This window comes from Cupressus sempervirens, chromosome 3, assembly GCF_028749045.1.
Source record: "Cupressus sempervirens isolate cs-2001-9-10 chromosome 3, ASM2874904v1, whole genome shotgun sequence".
Classification (NCBI taxonomy): Eukaryota; Viridiplantae; Streptophyta; class Pinopsida; order Cupressales; family Cupressaceae; genus Cupressus; species Cupressus sempervirens.
Window position 1 is genome coordinate 20,599,350 of NC_143120.1, and position 19,599 is coordinate 20,618,948.

Consider the following 19,599-nt stretch of genomic DNA (forward strand, 5'->3'; position numbering starts at 1 on the left):
AAAATTAGTAGTGAGTTTGCTCTCTGTACCTATGTAATTCTGAAACTTGACAGTCACAGAACTGATGATGGTAGAAAGATACGAGTAAATTTGTTGTATAATTTTATATTTTCACCAAGAGGGAACAACATTTACTGAGGAACAAAATATGCTTCATTCGTGAAGGATGGTATCTGATCTATATATCGAACATAATATTGTAGACATGCAATTGTAACCTGACATAATACACATAAAGATTAGGTTTATTATAGTTATAAAGAAAATATGTCATTTACTTGGAAAAACATCAACAGCACAAATAAAATTTGTGAATTAAACTTACTTTGTCTTCATGTCGGATATACAGACATAAAGGAGTCTGAGATTAAAAGAATATCATTATATTGTATTATACAATCTTTTTCTGAATGTTTGGTAGAGGAAGTCACTAGTGCCATCCATTACTCTGAAACATTTTGCTCTTCAAGATTCACTGAAGCACAACATCCAAATTACACCTGAAAATCCAAGTGCATTGCCCATTCCCATTCCTACATCCCATCACATATCTTCTTCCGACATTTCTTCATTTTTTTCATCATCAATGGAAGAAACGACATGATTTGTTGAACATTGACACATTGATTTGTAGGCCACATAGGTCCAAATTGTTGGAAAATGATGAAGCATTAAATGTCATCATTTGTCTTCCTTGTGGTAACACTCCCGATAGGTTATTGTGAGAAACATCAAAGTAGTTCTAATATGTAAGATATATCAACTCAACAAGAAACATCCCAACAAATTCATTTGTGGAAAGGTCAAGTGATTCTAGTCATACCATGCTTCCCAAGGATTTTGGAATCTCGCCACTGAAATGGTTCTGTGAAACATTGAGAGTTTCAATCCTTTGAGGGATTGAATATCCCAAGGTATTTTGTCTGTTAAATTGTTGTTTGATAGATCAAGACATTTTACTAATGTCAATAATCTCACATACTCCATGTCCCGTCCTCTATTTTTTATGATTATACTATCTATGTAAATGATACCACTCTCTATAAATTCAAGAGTTTTTGTGTTTTCTATCTGACTTGTCATTGTGGTCGAGTTCATAAAGCCACTTGGAACAACACCTAAAAATTTGTTGCTTGACAGATCTAATATCTGAAGATTTTGTAGCTTTGATAATTTGGAGGGTATTTGGCCAACAAATCTATTTGATTTCAATATCAAGATGCGAAGCCTTTGCAAGCTTTCAATCCAAGTAGAAATACCCCATGCATATTGTTATTCCTCAAATTTAAGATTTCAAAAGAGGTACAATTTCTAAGGGATGATGATATGTTCCTGTTTAACATATTGAAACCTAGCTTCCATGTTTCTAGACAAGACATATTCCCAAATATATTTGGAATTGTGCCCTTAAGATCATTTCGTTCTAGATATAGCATGGACAACATAGAGCATTGGTATAGATTTGAGGGGATCTTACCTCTAAGCTTGTTATTTGACAAGTCCAAAACCTCTAAATTATTTGATTCAAAAATAGTATGTGGAATGACACAACTCAAATTGTTTTCCACTAGTGACAAAAATACAAGACCTTGTCTATACTTACCAATTTCTGTTGGAATGGGTCCATGAAATAGATTCTCTAAAAGATCTAAGAACTCCATGTTATGTAGAGGAAGTGGAATATATCCTTACAACTTATTATTATGCAAATCGATGTATGAGCGTTGAGGATCAAATTATGCTCAAATCCAAGCAACTTGAAGGGTAAATTACCTATGAATTGACTAGAAGAGAGGTTGAGATAATAAAGCTGCCAAGATTTCCATAGTCAAACATAAATATTTCCACTAAGAGAGTTTTGAGACAAATCTAGTGATTGTAAGAAGTATTGAGTTGAAATGAAAGATGGGAAATCCCCTTGTATATTACAAGATCTAAAATCCATGTATTCAAGTTGAAAATTAGGAATATAAACATGGCATTGATTTTTACACTCAACACATTCCTTGAAAGATATAACCCTTTAATATTATGGACTTTATCAAAAAAAGAAAGTGTCAAACTTCTACTAAGTTGGTTGTGTTTAAGATCAAGTTTTGTTAATTTGGTGAAATTATCTAAGGAAGTTGGAATTATACCATTCAAATAGTTAGAACTTAGGTCAAGATATGTGAGCTAGAGTTAAACCCAAGGTTTAGTTCTATGAGCTTTGACAACTTACCCAATAAGGTTGGGATTGTACCATTCAAAGAGTTATATACCAGCTCAAGGTTTGTGAGTTTTGATAACTCACTCAAAGATGTTGGAATGGTGCTATTCAAAAAGTTAAAACCAAGGTTTTAGTTTTGTGAGCTTTGACAACTTACCCAATAAGGTTGGGATTGTACCACTCAAAGAGTTATGTCAAGGGTCAAGGTTTGTGAGCTTTTATAGCTTACTCAAGGATGTTGGGATGGTGTCACTCAAAGAGTTATAACCAAAGTTTAGTTATGTGTGAGCTTTGACAAATTGCCTGAAAATATTGGAATTGTACCATTCAAATCATTATCACTAAAATCAAGATATGTTAAGACAGAGAGGTTAGCGATCTCTTTCAAAATATGGACAACAAAGTTAGAGGCATACAAACTTAAATACCTCAAATTGCAGAGCTTGTAGAGATGTGAAGGGATAGCAAGAGGAGGGAAGGAAGCACTATCACTCAAGTCCAAGCATTGGAGATGTCGCAGTTGGAATAGTCCTTCACAAAGTTCCCTCCATGACATCAATGGCCTGGATTCATCAGTAAACTAGGAGGCATTGAGGTACCGAGGGTTGAGATCCAAAGAGATGATGTGGGTAGTGATTGGGTGGCACGTGACTCCTTGCCATTCGCAACAGTTAAATCCCTTCCACGATTGCAGAGTGTTGAAAGAGGAAGTGAAGCTGAGGCCCTCTTTCAAATCGAGTAGGGAATTCCTGTCATCTATATGACACAATTGAGATGAACAAGGAATTCCTCTCATCAAAATTACTAACAACAGCATTATCATCAACATCTTCATTGTTAGATTACACAACACTTCTCTGCTCTTCCTTCAAACAACTTGCTCTCTTTATAATTGTGTCTCCGCTTTGAGTGAAAGTGGAGAGAAACCTTCTCCATTTAAAATCTCCACAATTGTACGTGCAAATATGTGGCCTTCACTAAAGTCGTCCTTATTTCAACACTTCTTGAAGTTTGTGGGATAAAGAGGAGTCTCCTATTGTTTGTTTGTTTGTGGGATAAATTGTGTGAAGATCATAGTATTAGTGGTTATTGAGGGATTAGACGTAATCGCTATCAATTATGGATTAAAATTTTGAAGGTATAGTGTAGGGTTTTGTCATTCTAGCTATTGCTACCAGAGAATTGGGTTGTTATTCATGTTATAAGGATTCACAATCCTTTCATTGTTGATTCAATTAAAGAACTAGTAGCACTATAAAAGTTCAATACATGTGTGAAAGAAAAATAAAATATCAACAGTAATAAAACAAAAAATGTCAACTGTAAACATGTTTTGCATTTGAAAAATTTAATTCAATAATAGATTTGATTCCTAAAATTTTAAATATCTCACATATTATAGTTAACAAAACTTTTAAAATATTGATGTTAGTTATATTTCTTTACTATACCATAAACACAAATTTCTTTTAACTATTATATAGGTTTATTTCCTTAATAATATAACTATTATAACTTCTTTTTTCATGATATACAATTTAGAGGGAAAAAAACTTAGAGATCTTAGAAGATCGAGAAGCTTGAGCTTCCGTCCAGCTATACGCCAAAGTTATATCTTGTCAATTACAAATTATTCAATTGACACTACTGTTTTCTTCCACGTGATATTGGCCTTCCTTCACCGTAGCTACTTGTGAAACAGGGTGGGCGTTGTGTAGCCAAATCTTTAATTTAAAAAATTTCAGATCAGGATTCGAGCCAAATCTGATCGGGTAATATAAAATGCTGACAATGAGACCATCGACTCAGCGTCCTTTTCTGGAATATAGTTAACCGTTTTCCTTGTTAAATCGAGGAAATACTGAAAGATTAGATTCTATGTTGGTAATAATGTGTAATCAGGAAAGGAGTAGGGAGATTCAAGAGGGAGATTCATTCAACATATCCTCTGGCAGTAGGGAGATTCAACATTCGATTATGTGGTCCTACGACCTTGCCTCACGAAAAAAAAATGGGGACATGTGAATGTCAGGGTAGCCATACCGATACGTCTCCCTAGCTTTGTGACTTCACCCTAGCTTGACATATAACAAATAAGCCTTTTTTTTAAAAATAATCATGTGGGTGTCACAATTACGACAACACTGTCAGTATTACAATGACGTCGAGAATATTTGCCAAAAAAACATAAAAATCACACTCATATTGCACTCCTGTCGCAAATTGTCATGGCAATTTGATCCCGAATGTTGTAGTGGGCTCACAACATCCAATTTTAGCACCTATCAAACGGAAACATTTCAGAGTTTTATAATTTGCAATGCTTGGTACCTTTGAGATGGCGACATTTCATAGTTTTCTAGCTTGCTATTTGGTAGTCTTTTTCCTTGTTGAAAAAGAAAGTAGCAGAGATACCCTCTTTTAGGTTGTCAAATTTCAATCAAGTATTATTAGTTGAATGTGATGCTAGTAGTATGTTGGCTATTAGAGTAGTGTTGAGTTAAGAAGATCACCTAGTAGCATTCTTCTCTAAAAAATTAAATGAGGCTAAACAAAAGTACTCCACCTATGATCTTGAGCTATACACTTTGGTTCAATCCATAAAGAAGTGTAGGCATTACTTATTGCATAAGGAATTCATTTTATATACTACCAACCTTGCTCTTAGTTTCCTAAATATGAAGGAGAAACTTAACCAAAGGCATTTAAAGTGAGTGAAGCAATTACAAGCTTACACTATTACCATTAGGCATAAAAAGAGTACTAAAAACAAGGTAGAAAATTCCTTCAGTAGGAGAATGCTTAGTATACATGAGAAATAATTGCAAAGTGCAAGGTTAGAGGCATTAAGGAACCTATATGAGGATGACAAAGATTTTTCAAAGATTTATAAGAGTTGTTCAAATTTATCCAACACATTTCGCGTTAATTACTCAAACTTTTTGTTACAGGATGGGCTTTTTTTTAAATGGCATTTTTCATGCATTCCTTGATGCTTTGTGAGAGAAAATATTAACAAAGAGAAATGTTGAGGTAGTCTTGGTGGGCATTTTGGCCTAGACAAGACCTTGGAAAATGTAAGTGGCTTCTATACTCTCCTAAAGTACAGAGTGATGTAAGATATTTTGTTGAACACAATTACATTTATTAGAGAGCTAAGGGGACAACCTCCAATGTAGGCTTTTATCAACATTTGGCTATTCCTACTAGGCCTTGGGAATTCCTTAGTATGGATTTTATGTTTGGTTTGCCTAAATAGTGAGGGGATTTGATAGCCTATATGTGGTGGTGGATTGGTTTAGTAAGATGGCATACTTTTATTCCTTGCAAAAGTACCAATGATGCATCCTACATTGTGGTCCTACTCTTCAAGGAGATGGTGAGGATTCATGGTCTTCTTATAAGCATTATGAGTGACATAGATTACAAGTTTGTGGGTTATTTTTGGAGAACTTTGTGCAAGAAATTGTCAATTTGTCATTTTCATCTTCTTGTATTCCACAATTTGATGGTTAGACTGAAGTTGTAAATGGATCATTGGGTAATATGTTGATGAGATTAACCAAATAACATGAACAAGCTTGGGACTTGGTCACTAGACAAGCTAGGTATACCTATAATGACTTTGTACATATGAGTACATGTAAGAGTCCCTTTGAGAGAGTTTATGGATGTAATCCTAGAGGGGTGATGGAACTTAGAGACATAGGTGCAATGGACAAAAGAAGTGCCTTGAATGAAACATTTGCAGAGAACATAAAATAAAACCCATGAGTAGGTTAAGAAAACCTTGCAACAAAGTGAAGAAAAATAGAAAGCCTAAGTAGACAAGACTAGGAGAGAATGACAATTCAAAGTGGGAGGTTTTGTGATGGCATATTTAAGGAAAGAAAGGTTACCTAAAGGGAAACCAACAAAGCCATTAATGAAAAAGATAGTTCCATTTAAAGTTGTATACAATTTTGGCAACAATGCCTATGAAGTGAAATTGTCTCCTGACATAGTTATTTCACCAATTTTTAATGTTAGTGATTTGTATCGATAAGGGGGAACCCACAAATATAGGGCAACATGATTGCAAGTATAGATGAACTTGATTGGATCACAAATCTACCCCCTAGTCAACTAGTACAGTTGGAATGCATCATTAATTCCAAGGTTATTAAGAAAATAATGAAAGGGGTGTACAAATAATATTTAGTAAAGTGGGAAACTTCAACTAAAGTAGGGGCCACTTGGATGGCTAAATAAGATATCATCAAGCATTTGAAGACATTTCAAGACCTAACTAATCAAGGGACTTGATTTCTTCATACCCTAGGTGTATGGTACAGGCGGATATAACTATTTTGATGTGATTTGTGTGTCATGTTTTTAATAAGACTTAAATGCAACAAATCTAATAAGGTTAAGCCTAATTGAGTCCATTTTGGGTTGCAAACCCTAAAAGTTGCATATGAGCAATTTTGTGCATTACAACCACCTAAGGGTGGTCGAGTTGGAGTTTGATGTAGACAAGTCCAATGTCAATTAGGTTCTTATAATGGTTCCTATGTGATTTGGACCATTTAGGACAAGTTTGGAGTAACAGAGGTGTAAAAATGCAAAGTTGTAACTTTTTGCCAAAAATTGCAAGATTACAACCAAGAGCTCAAAAAATAGTTGGTGTCGAGCCTAACTAATCCAAGAGCACATTAAAGCTTTGGAAAAACTATTTTGGAGTTATTTGGATCAATCGAGACAAGATTTTCTAGTTCTTACTTTACTTTCAACTTTTTGTCATACTACAACTTGTACTACATTGTGACATTTTACAATTTAGAGGTCAATAGTAGTGAAAATTCAAAATATTAAACTATGCGATATTTGATGAAAGTTAATGAAATGCAAAATATTATTATTTTTATATAGAATAAATTTTCTTTAAAAAAAAGGAAATAACTTTTTGTCATTAGAAATAAGTGTTTGGTGAAGATAATAAGTTGTTTTTTGTAAAATTTATAGTAGACGTAACTTTTTCTATTTTTCTAAATTTTAGAAAGAAGCTTTAATTTTTTCTATGTTTATTGAAATAAACTTTTTGATCTTTTCCCTTTTCATTCTATAAAATAGTTTTCATTTAAGAAACTTTAAATTTTTTTTGTTTAATATTGTATTTTTTTATGAAAGATCATAGAGTATGATCTATAGGTGAAATATTAAAAATCAACTAGAAATCTCCAAAATTTGTATCATATAAAAAATTAGCTCTTTCAAACTTACAAAATGAATTATTAATTTTTTAAAAGAAAAATGTATGTAATTTAAAAAAAAAAAAATCTTATTAATCATAGCTGTCAAAAACAAAAATTAGGAAAAAGGCATTTCCTTATAAAGGTAAGAGGATGCTATGTATGCTTCTTTCCATTTTAAGTATCATCAATAAGCAACAACTATTTGTAAAATAAGATTCTACAATTAAAAAAAATTAAATTAAATAAATAAAACTTAATCCACATTATATATATATATAAAATGTGGATTGCTTCTTTCCATTTTAAGTATCATCAATAAGCAACAACTATTTGTAAAATAAGATTCTACAATTAAAAAAAATTAAATTAAATAAATAAAACTTAATCCACATTATATATATATATATATATATATATATATATCTTCTACAATCTTAAAAAAAAATTGCAATGAAAAATAATATGATCTAGCAACTCTATACCAAACTCTTTGTTAGAAAACAAAACAAAAATCATGACCACCTTTGTGATTAGAGAAGACAACACAACTAAGAATTTCATCAAAATACACCAAGTATATGACTGGAGAATATGGATTCATTGAAAAAATATTGGTATACATCTAAAGTCATTCAATCAATTAGAATTTTATCATTGAAACTATCTTATCCTCATCAGAATCAAAATAACATCCTATTGGAATTAGAAACTTATCAAAAAGAAATCTTATTCTCATTAGGGAAACAAGTGAATTTTATTGTTAAAACTAAAGATAATTTAAAGGGATTAAAATAATAGACTAAAAATATTAAATATTAAAAAAGAAGATAAAATCTTATTTGGAAAAAAGAAAAAGGGGAAGGGCTGACAATTTTAAAAAACTATGATTACCTTTGAGACAACACAACGAGAATTGCATCAGTAGACCAAGCACAAGGCTTGAGAAAATGAATTTAGTGAGAAAAAATGACAACCATGTAGAGATATTCAATAAATTAGAAACTTATTATTGAAATAATCAATCCCATTCTCATTAGACCAAGATAACATTGTTTTTGGAATTAGAAACTAACCAAAAATAATCTTATGATTTTCATTGAGGAAACAAATGAATTTTTTAAATTTAAAAAAAAAAAAAAGTTTAAAGGAAATAAAATAATAGAATTAAATTAAAATAAAAATAAAAAAGAAGTTTAAATCATATAGAAAAAGAAGTACAATTTTTCAGAATAATTTTAAATCAATATTTTTATATTGAATTAAGTAATGTACACAGGAATAAAATAAAATAGTACAAAAGAAAAATAATATCATCAAAAACCATTATTTATCATAATCACATAATACATATGCAATACACAACCACCTAAATAAAACATGTTTATTGAAGTGGCAAGCTATATACATAATTCAATAAACAGAATTACAATAATTTAGCCAACTTTGGTTTCTGCTCTTTGAACAGACTAAAAGCCAAATGGAGGATGTGACTGACAAATAATGAAAAAGACAATATGAGCTTCACTATGCAAACATCTATCAATGCTACTCTGCTTATTTCAAGGAATTGTCCCCTTGATCCGCTTGGGAAGGAAAAAGTGGGAAATCTTCCTTGTACAACAGAATCTTGGTGTTGCTACCCTCAACACAGTAGGGATGGAAATCTCATAAGTAAGGCAATTCCAATCATAAGTAGAAGCGTTGGCTACCGGTTGGGCTAGGGTTTTTCCCCTAGCCTGTTCTTGGTGTTTGATCTTTACTATTTTTCTGTTCTGTTTGGATTGCTAGCTATTGGACATAATTTGTGTCGATGTTTTTGGAAATCTTCTGCAGTCAATTTTGGATTGGGGTTTTATTGTTTGCATGGCAGGGCCTAGGATTTCTTCTCCATTGGTGAGAACAAATGGTTCTTCTCCAACTATGCATGCAATGCGATCTAAATTGTTTTATTTAGGGGAGAGCTCCAAGCTGAAAAAAGTTAATGGTTGTTTTTCGCGTAGCCATGATCGCCATGTTCTGGTTATTCCTCCAACGACTGTAATGGAGGACATTGATTAGTGGACCAAGCATGCTTTGATATGCAAATTTCTTGGAATCCGGATTTCCCTATCTGCTCTTGAGGCATGGATCCGCCGCTCATGGCAGGTGGAAGGTGATATGGAGATTATGTTGGCGGGGAATAGTTATTTTTTTGTTGTATTCTCTTGCATGTTTGATCGGGATCATGTTTTTGAAGGAGGCCCTTATTTCTACAACCATGTGGGGTTATTTGTCAAACCTTGGCATTTAGGTTTTAATTCTGCTAAGGATTTCCCTTCAACAGTGCCAGTTTGGGTTCGCTTGCCTCATCTTCCCTTGGAATTTTGGCGTGAAGACATCCTTCGAAAAATTGCTGCTTTGTTGGGGAAGCCGGCTGCGATCGCACATCAATCCCTCGATAAAAAGGTTATTTCTTATGCTAGAATTTGTGTTGAAATTAATTTGAATAACCCATTACCAGATTCTTTGGAAATTTGTATGGGGAATTTTTCTTGGGTGCAGCAATTAGATTATGAATCTCTCCCTTTCCGTTGCTGGATTTGTCATGAGTATGGTCATTTACTGCGTCAGTGCCCCCGTAACTCAAGTTTCAAAGGAGTGGATGGTTCTACAGCTAGCAATACTGGTGGTTTGGTAGATACTACAGGGAAAGGACAATCTCAAATGGCTAATACTACCAAGGGGATGAATCCGCAAGATGCTACAGGTAAGGGCAAGGCTCAAATGCAGGATAAGGATGGATTTACCCCTGTTCGCCCTCGTGCTAAGGGCCATGGTCAAAAGAGGCCTTTGAAAGAAAGATTATCTGATTCAGGTTTTAACCGCTTTGAGGTGCTAGATAGTATGGTTCTAGAGGAGGGTATTCCTCCTCCTATCTCTTCTGATCTAGTTTTCCCAAATGAGAGATCTGTTCCTAATGATGCTTGTGGGGCATCCCAAGTTGTAGTATATCAGAACTATGAGGTCCTTGTAGCTCCTGTGACAGAGGCTCTAGTGACTCCTGCAGTGTTGGAGGATAATGATGTTGTTTTAGCTGACTTGGTTAAGGATGTGCTACCATCAGGTAAGGGCAAGGGTTCTCCTCTCCGCTTGGGGTTGATGTCTCGACCCTTTAAGCGGGCTTCTTGTACTCCTCCTCTAAGGAGTGGGCGTAAAACAGACCAAGAGAAGATTAAACTCACAGGAGATATATTGATTGAGTCTGGTTCAGTGAAACCTTTGGATTCTCATTTTCCCAATTCTACCCAATGATGATTATTATCTCATGGAATGTAAGGGGGTTGAATAGAATCCCTAGACAAAAGGCTATTCATAACTTGGTGGTTGATCATAGCCCTGATGTTTATTGTATCCAAGAGACTAAGCTCTTTGTGGAGTCTATGGTCCAACATGCCTCTAGTATTTGGTCTCGTGGCCAATGCCAGTGTGTTGCGGCAATAGGTAGTGCAGGTGGTTTAGCTATATTTTGGGATCCTCAAAAAATTTCTCCTCTTGGCTGGATGTCTTCTCGCTCAGCTCTCTCTATGGTAGCTTCTGCTCTAGACTCAGGAGAGGTAATCATGGTTACTAATGTGTATGCACTTGTTGATCTTGTGGGAAAGGAGGAACTTTGGGAACATATTCAATATGTTAGAAATTGTCATCCTTATCATCCTTGGGTGTTAGCAGGGGACTTCAATTCAATTTTAAGTCTGGAGGAGAAGAATGGTGGTTTGGCTAGATTGGGGCCTTCTTCTGCTCTTCTTTGGCAACATATATCTCTTTTGCATCTCTCTGATGTTAAGCCTTCTAATGGTCTCTATACCTAGAATAATTGCAGGACTGGTGTTGTTGCTATCTCAGAACGTCTGGATAGATTTCTTTTTTCTTGCTTCTGGGTTAGTGGCACCCTTACTATCTCTTCAGAAATCCTTGATTGGAGGGGTTCAGATCATTGGCCAATCAAATTTTCCGCTATAGGGGCTTATGTTCCAAAGCATCCTCCTTTTAAGTTCCAGTTGATGTGGCTTCGGGACTCCTCTCTTCATGATTTTGTTTTCTGTTGGTGGAAAGATGGTGCGCCTGCATATGGTACTGCAATGTTCTCATTTTCTAAAAGGCTTCAATATGTTAAAAGGCAGCTCAAGATATGGAATAGGGAATGCTTTGGGAACCTTCACTTTATGAAGAGGCTTGCTCAAGAAGATCTTGATGTCATCACAAGGGAGATTAGAGATCAAGGTTTCTCAGAGGATCTTGGCAAGGCTGAATCCTTTGCTTCTAGAGCTCTAGAAGAATGGGAACTTCGAGAGGGAATTTTTTGGAAGCAAAAGGCTAGATTTGATTGGCTCTAGGAAGGTGATCGTAACACTACCTTTTTCCATAAAACAATGCAATCTCGTCGGAATCAGAGCACTATCTCTTCTTTGGTTAATTCTCAAGGTATCAAACTGAATTCCTTGCCAGCTTTGTTCCAGGAGGCTATTTGGTACTTCTCTACCCTCTTCTCTGAGGACTCTGCTCCTGCTAATAATGAAGAAAATATTATTTTGTCCTGTATTCCTTCCCTTATCACTCAGGAAATGAATGATTATCTCATGCGTCCTATTTCTTTAGAAGAGCTGGAGGAGGTGGTCTTTGGCATGCCTAAGGGGAAGGCTCCTGGTCCTGATGGCTTTCCAGTTGAATTCTTTCAAGAATTTTGGGACATCATTAATCATGATTTGTTGGAGGTGGTTAAAGAATCCTATGCTAGCAAGCAGATGCTTCGAGCTTTGAACTCTACATTCTTGACTCTTATTCCTAAGAGAGAGGGTGCTAATCAATTGGAGTTTTTTAGACCAATTGCCTTATGTAATGTGGTTTACAAAGTTATTACTAAGTTGATTGCTGAGAGATTGAAAAGGTGGCTTCCCATTATTATCTCAGAAGAACAAGGTGGTTTTGTTGCTGGTAGACAAATTTTGGATGGGGTGGTTATTGCTACTGAGGCTATTCACTCTATGGCTACTTCAAGGGAGAGAGCCATGTTTGTTAAGCTGGATATGGCTAAGACCTACGATAGAGTTAAATGGAGCTTCCTAAGGAGTATTCTTCTTTCTTTTGGATTTATCTCTGACTGGGTGAGTTGGATTATGAGTTGTGTTACTTCTGCCTCTTTTTCTATTCTTATTAATGGTCAACCTTCTCAACTATTTGGTGCTTCTAGAGGCCTCTGCCAGGGTGACCCTCTCTCCCCATATCTATTCATCATCATGGCTGAAGGCTTGGGTAGATTCATTAAGCATCAGGTGTCCCAGGATTCTGTTCAAGGCTGGCGGTGGGGTAATGGCTTACCTTCTCTTTCCCATCTTCAATTTGTTGATGATTTTGTTCTTGTTGGTCTTGCTAGGATCAAGGAAGCTGAAGCCTTTCAACATGCTTTGGACGTTTATTTGGCAGCTTCAGGCCAGAAAGTTAATGAGCACAAATCTTCCATTTACTTTTTTAACACTCCTGATTCTATTCAGCACAGGATTGTTGGTATCCTACGGTTTCAGATAGGATCACTTCCTTTGACTTATCTTGGCATCCCTATTGCTATTTCTAGGCAGCCACGTCTCTTCTGGAAAAAATTGATTACCAAGCTTCAGGATAAGGTAAATCATTGGACTCATAGATGGCTTTCTACTGCTGCCCGGGTTACTCTTCTTCAAGCTGTTATCCAAGCTCTTCCTACTTATCGAAGCATGGTTCACACTACACCTATTTACTTTCTCAAGGAGTTTGATGCTCTTTCTCGACAATTCTTTTGGAGTGGTAATTTGCATAGTACTAAATGGAGCTTGGTTAATTGGGCAGCTGTTTGTAGGCCTAAAAAGGAGGGTGGTCTTGGTCTTCGATTTGCTCTATTGAGTAGTCAAGCTTTGGCTGCTAAACTTTATTGGCGATGGTGCTCTGGACAACATCAACTTTGGGCTCGTATTATCACTCATAAATATTTTCATGGTGCTGATCCTTGCTCTGTTTCTGCACTTCCTCTTGAAGGTTGTGGCTCAATGGTTTGGCATTCTTTGAAGATAGGTGCGATGTTGGTAAAGAGGGGTCTATTTTGGATATGTAAAGGAGGTTCTCAGGCTTTGTTTTGGTCTAATGCTTGGGATTGATTCCCTTCCATTTTATCCATATACCCTCATCTTCAGCCTCTTTGTGACGCTTTTCTTACCATTGGATGGGATAAAGTGGCTCATTACAAGACTCCTTATCAATTGGGACCTGTTGTTGGTTACAGATGGAAGCATTCTTCTGATTGGCCTCCTGGAGGTATAGACATGGATCGTCAGGAGCTTTCTCAAATTTTGGCCTCTAGAGAGTGTTCTTCTTTGCTTGGTCCAGATGTTTTGGCTTGGGGCGGTACCTTGTCTGGTAAATATCATGTCTCTGCTAGGTATCAGGAGATAACTAGACAATTATTTGGGGATGCCGAGGTCCCTTGGTGGAAGCAAGTTTGGAATAAAGTTTCTTGGTCCAAGTGCAATTTTTTCATGTGGCTAGTGGCTCACAACCGTTGTCTTACCTGGGATAATCTTTGTAAATGTGGATTTCAGGGCCCCTCTTATTGTGTTTTGTGTGGTAATGGAGAGGAGTCTATCTCCCATCTATTCTTCCATTGCTTCTATTCTACTCAGATATGGCACCTTTGGTGGCGCCCTTGGGGTTGCTCTTGTCAGCATGCTTCCTCTTTGCCTGACTTCTGGGCCCACTTGGGTACTGCTCCCTCCAAGTCTTCTTTTCTCCATGCTGCTTGGATTGCTGGCCCATCTTTCATGCTTTGGCATATCTGGTTGGAGAGGAATTGTCACATATTCCAAGATGTTCAGCTTGGTGTTTTTCATCTTTGGTGGAAAATATCACATTCTCTTCAGGAAACTATTCTTGTGAAGTGTGAGTTTGATGGGGGTATGGATCCGGTTGATCTTGCTATCTGTAATCGCCTCAATTTTCATCTGTAGGATAGGGCTGCAGCTCATAGGTTTCCTTCTATGTCTAGGTAGCTTCACCATCAGAGGAAGGGCCGGGTTAACCGAGATGGGCACTGGACTCGTCCTCCTTGTGGAGCTCTGAAAATTAACACTGATGGTTCTTCCCATGGGAATCTTGGTCCGGCTGGTATTGGCAGAGTGGCTCATTGTAGTTCTGGGGATGTTAAATTTTTCTTCTCAATTCATAAGGATGATTATACTAACAATCTCATGGAAGCTCAAGCTATTTTATATGCTGTGGAATAGTGTTGCTTGCGGGGATGGAGTAAGATTATCTGTGAGTCTGATTCCCAGGTGGTGGTGAACATGCTTTCTTCGCAAGAGCTTGAGGATGTTAGTTGGCAGCTGGCCACTGTTGTTAAGCAGATTCTTTTCTTCTCTTCCTCTTTTCAGTTAATTAGGTTCACGTATATTCCTCGTGAATGGAATAGAACTGCTGATTGTTTAGCCAAATGGGCATCTAGTCACGATCCGGGTTGGAATATTAGGGATAGGAGGCAACTGTCCTTTGAGATGGTGCAAGAATTTGATGATCTTGTTGCTCAGGATCGAGCTCCTTGTTGAGCTCTCCTTGTTGTATTCCTTTCTGTCTTAATAAATTTTTACCCCTCTTTTTGCAATCAAATATGGAAAATGTAAAGATCATCAAAAGTAAAGAAATTTTGAAAGAAGCAAATTCTCTTCGTCTTACTGTTATTGAGCTTTATTGGTTCAGAAGATTTAAACAATCTTCCTTCATTAGAGAAAGTGTCGGAAACCAACAAATTGAAATATAAGAGTTCTCTTCACCATTCTGCAATCTATTTGCTCCAGGTATGGCTCTGTACACATTCAAATAATACGAATGGGCTGATATTAGATCTCGTGGTACCACAATGATTATGTTAGTTAAGAGAACTCTAAATTGAATATCCGTAGTTTTTAAGATTTTCAATAGAATATAATCATCAAATTTTTGACGTGTTAAAAACATTACCAGAATTGTGAGCTATGCCTCTATTGCCTTGGAAATTCCTGAACCATAAAGATTCTTGCTTGCTGTTTCTGGATATATGTCGGTCCACTTGTGATTGGAAGCAATAAATTGTGTTCTTGGGCATACCAAGACATCCACTGACACTAAATTTGTAAGGGCTACTCTTTTTCTTCCCTTGAATTTGTTGTTTCATTTGTTTTTAAGATAAAATATTTAGTAATGTATTTTGATGAATCAAATCATCTTTGTTCAATTTAAATATGAAATCCCATGCTCTGTACAACTATTGGTGGAATCTAAGCTTTTTTCACCTGCATTCCAGATTGGTGTTGTGAAGAGATGGCTTAGTCTTTACCTTTCATATCCTAAATCTATAGTTGCTATCCCAGGCAAACAATTGAAGAGAATGGGAGCAACATCCTTCCTTTTTTTCTGAACAATCTTTCTATCAGCATTACTTTTTGCTGTTAACTCTGTATGCCCAACCAAACAATAATTAGCATTTGAGTAGGGGCACCACTATCTAATACCTAAATAAGTGGACATGCCTATTGTTTGAACATCTTGATGCTTGAAATAAAAAGTGGAATTATTCTTACCATCGAAATCAGAATTGAAAATGCCACGAATTGTGTGCTTGACCCACAAACACTGCACTCTAGGTCACACAATCTTTAGCATTCAGCAAAGACCTATTTGATTTTTCTACAAAATCTGTCAATAGATGATGCTGCTGCTGCTGATTGTTGGGCTAAGCTAGCCAATAACCTCAAGGACTTCTGTTCTTGCAGTCTGAAGGTTTTATTTTTTTGCTTACATATGTTTTTTTTATGAATAGTTGATATCTGACATTGGGCCATTTGAACTCACACACTGAACTTGTATCGCTTGCTCCTTTTTTTCGTGAATATGTATCTTTATATTTTAATTAATGAAAAAGATATATTCATCAAAAAAAAAATCAAATACTTAGTAACATAACAAATAATATTCATCAAAACTTCTTTTTAAGCAACACATCCTTTCCATCAGTTCAACTTGGAACTTTTAAAAGATAATATTCATATAAATTTCTTGTTAAGCAAAAATACATTATGTAATTATCAAATGTAAGGTGAGTACCTGGTATTTCTGGAAGAGTAACTATGGGAATCTGATGCCGCATACATATTATAAACTTGAATCTGATGCTGCATACACTGAAATCATATTGGAATTCGACAGTTAGAGAATTAATCCATAGAACTGTTGTTGGAATTTAAGCTTTTATCACCTGTATTCCAAATTGTTATTCGTGAAGAGAAGATGTGTGTACATTCCATATGCTCTATGGGAACAATTATCCTAGCTAAGTAACTGAAGACAATGGAGCGAATATCCTTCCTCTTGTTTCTCACCAATCTTTCTATCAGCTGTACTTTCTGCTACTGATTCTCTAAATCCAACCGGATAATAATTAGCATTTTATTAGGGGTAGCACTATCTAATATATGAAACAGGACTATTTTTTAAACATATTGAGGCTTGATATAAAAATTGAGATTATTCTTATTACCATTCAAATCAGCTCTGAAATGAATTTTGTGCTTTCCCCACAAAAACTACTTCTCGGCAACACAATGTTAAGCATTCAGCAAAGACCTGTTTTTAAATTTTCAGCAAAATCTGCGAATTTAAGATAGCAAATATTTACAACATAGAAAACACACTGGCAACAAATCAAAGATCTTACAGTTGTCCACAAAAAAATGTTTGCAAACAAAGTTAACCATTTTTTGAAACTTTAGTGGGCTGATCCTTGTTTTCGATCTTTCTTAATATATAACTTTAATATTATGATTACTTAAAAAGACTATTTATAAAATAATTATTTCTTTAAACTCTGTTTTGACTTCAAGCATATTTTCCACTTTCAAGGAAAACTCATTTGAATTCCTAACAATCAAATGATAATGTGGAAAGGACATACTTTATCTCTGAATCATGCCTCATAAACTTTGAACTAAATGGTCAATTATAAGCTGCCTTCGTTGCAGTTTTAACCTTGAATATATGTCTCTACTGTCATAGAACAAATAAGATTCATACAAATGTCTTGTTTACCAAAACCACAATAAGTAAGGTGCAAAGTGAGTACCATGTATTTCTAGTAGAGCAGCTATGGTACTGTATATCAATAGATGATTCTCCTAAGCTCCACTTAAAATTTGCTAACAATTGAGAAACTTGAATAGAAAACCTACAAACTGAAATCATATCAAACTTCAGCAGTCAGGAATAATACAATCGAAGGCAAGAAACAACACAGTCACTCAAATTAAACACACCTCTGGTTGAACTACAACGCTCCCTAAAGTGGATGAGAAACAGAGTCTTCAAGTTTATTCTATAATTCAATAATTTATTCTTTTCATTCTATTCATTGTCTTGGAATTAATGATGCAACATCAAGGAGAGAAATAATGGTTGCAAATTGAATGCTATTATAAAAAAATAAAAATAAAAAAATCTCAAAAACATAATTTATTGACTGAACAGAACAGTTCAGAACTAGTAATAATGTTTATCAAATCTTTGAAATTGCATGAGAGCCTTTTGTATGGTGAATTTTTGCAAGTCTATTTCAGCATTCATTATGTGGAGCCAATGTTATAATAGAGAAAAACAATGAAAAATAGAATTGAGTTTGTTATCGGTACCTATGTAATTCTGAAACTTGACAGTCACAGAACTGATGATGGTAGAAAGATATGAATGAATTTGTTGTGTAATTTTCTATTTTCAGCACTTGGAAACTGCATTTATTGAGGAACAAAAAATGCTCCATTTGTGAATGATGGTGCCTGATCTATATATTCAACATAGTATTGTATACTTGCAATTGGAACCTAACATAATACACATAAAGATTAGGTTTATTATAGTTGTACAACATTATCAGTATAAAGAACTTCTGCTATTCACTTTAAAAACCATTAACTACATAAATAAACCGTGTGAATTGAACTTACTTTGTCTTCATGTTGAATATGCAGATGTAAAGGAGATGGAGATCAAAATAATATCATTATATTGTATTGTAAAATCTTTTTCTGAATGTTTGGAAGAGGCAGTGAATAGTGCCATCCATTACTCTGAAACATTTTGCTCTCCAAGATTCACTGAAACACAACATCCAAATTACACCTGAAAATCCAAGTGCTCATTTAATTAAAAGAACTTGCTCTCTTTTAATTAAAGAAAATAAGTCCCCATTTAATTAAAAGAAAACCTCTCTTTTAATTAAATAGTTCATCCACATTTAATTAATTAAGAGAAAAACCTCTCTTTTAATTTAATTAAATATTTCCTATTTAATTAAAAGAACTTGTTCTCTTTTAATTAAATAAAATAAGTCCCTGTTTAATTAAAAGAAAACCTCTCTTTTAATTAAATAGTTCATCCAGATTTAATTAATTAAGAGAAAAACCTCTCTTTTAATTTAATTAAATATTTCCTATTTAATTAAAAAAACTTGCTCTCTTTTAATTAAATAAAATAAGTCCCCGTTTAATTAAAAGAAAATCTCTCTTTTAATTTAATTAAATATTTCCTATTTAATTAAAAGAACTTGCTCTCTTTAAATTAAATAAAATAAGTCTCCATTTAATTAAAAGAAAACCTCTCTTTTAATTAAATAATTCATCTACATTTAATTAATTAAGAGAAAAACCCCTCTTTTAATTTGATTAAATATTCCTATTTAATTAAAAGAACTTGCTCCCTTTTAATTAAATAAAATATCCCACTTAAATATCTTTTTGATGAAAAAGGAGTTAAAACAAATAAATAAATTAAATAAATCTTTTATCTACACTTAATATGGGACTTATCTTCATCCTTTCTCCACTTTCTTTTCAACCACTCCACTTTTCTCATTGGTGGATCTTTAGTTCACATGGATCATTATTTCTCCACCCTTGATTAAATCTTTTTTCTCTTAATCTAGATCGTCCAATCTTCTTTATAAGGGAGAGTCCTCTCCTCATTTTGGGGACACCCATTATTATGCTATTGTTATGTTGCAGGTTTGGAGAGTGATTTTTAAAGGAGTTTTGAATATGAAAACTTTTGTAGAGAACTTCTATCTTCTTGTCCCAT

The 19,599-nt window shown here is 34.7% G+C and overlaps 1 long non-coding RNA gene and 1 pseudogene across 1 annotated transcript; both read right to left on the minus strand.

The window, feature by feature from the left end:
* Positions 1 to 381: 381 nt before the first annotated feature.
* On the minus strand, positions 382 to 15,652 carry LOC149564535 (uncharacterized; annotated as a pseudogene).
* An 845-nt stretch (positions 15,653 to 16,497) lies between these two features.
* On the minus strand, positions 16,498 to 17,257 carry LOC149564536 (uncharacterized). The gene is made up of 3 exons (XR_016361439.1): positions 17,015 to 17,257; positions 16,733 to 16,894; positions 16,498 to 16,658 (listed from the first exon to the last, which is right to left on the minus strand). It is a non-coding gene; the product is annotated as an uncharacterized LOC149564536 (long non-coding RNA).
* Positions 17,258 to 19,599: the final 2,342 nt, after the last annotated feature.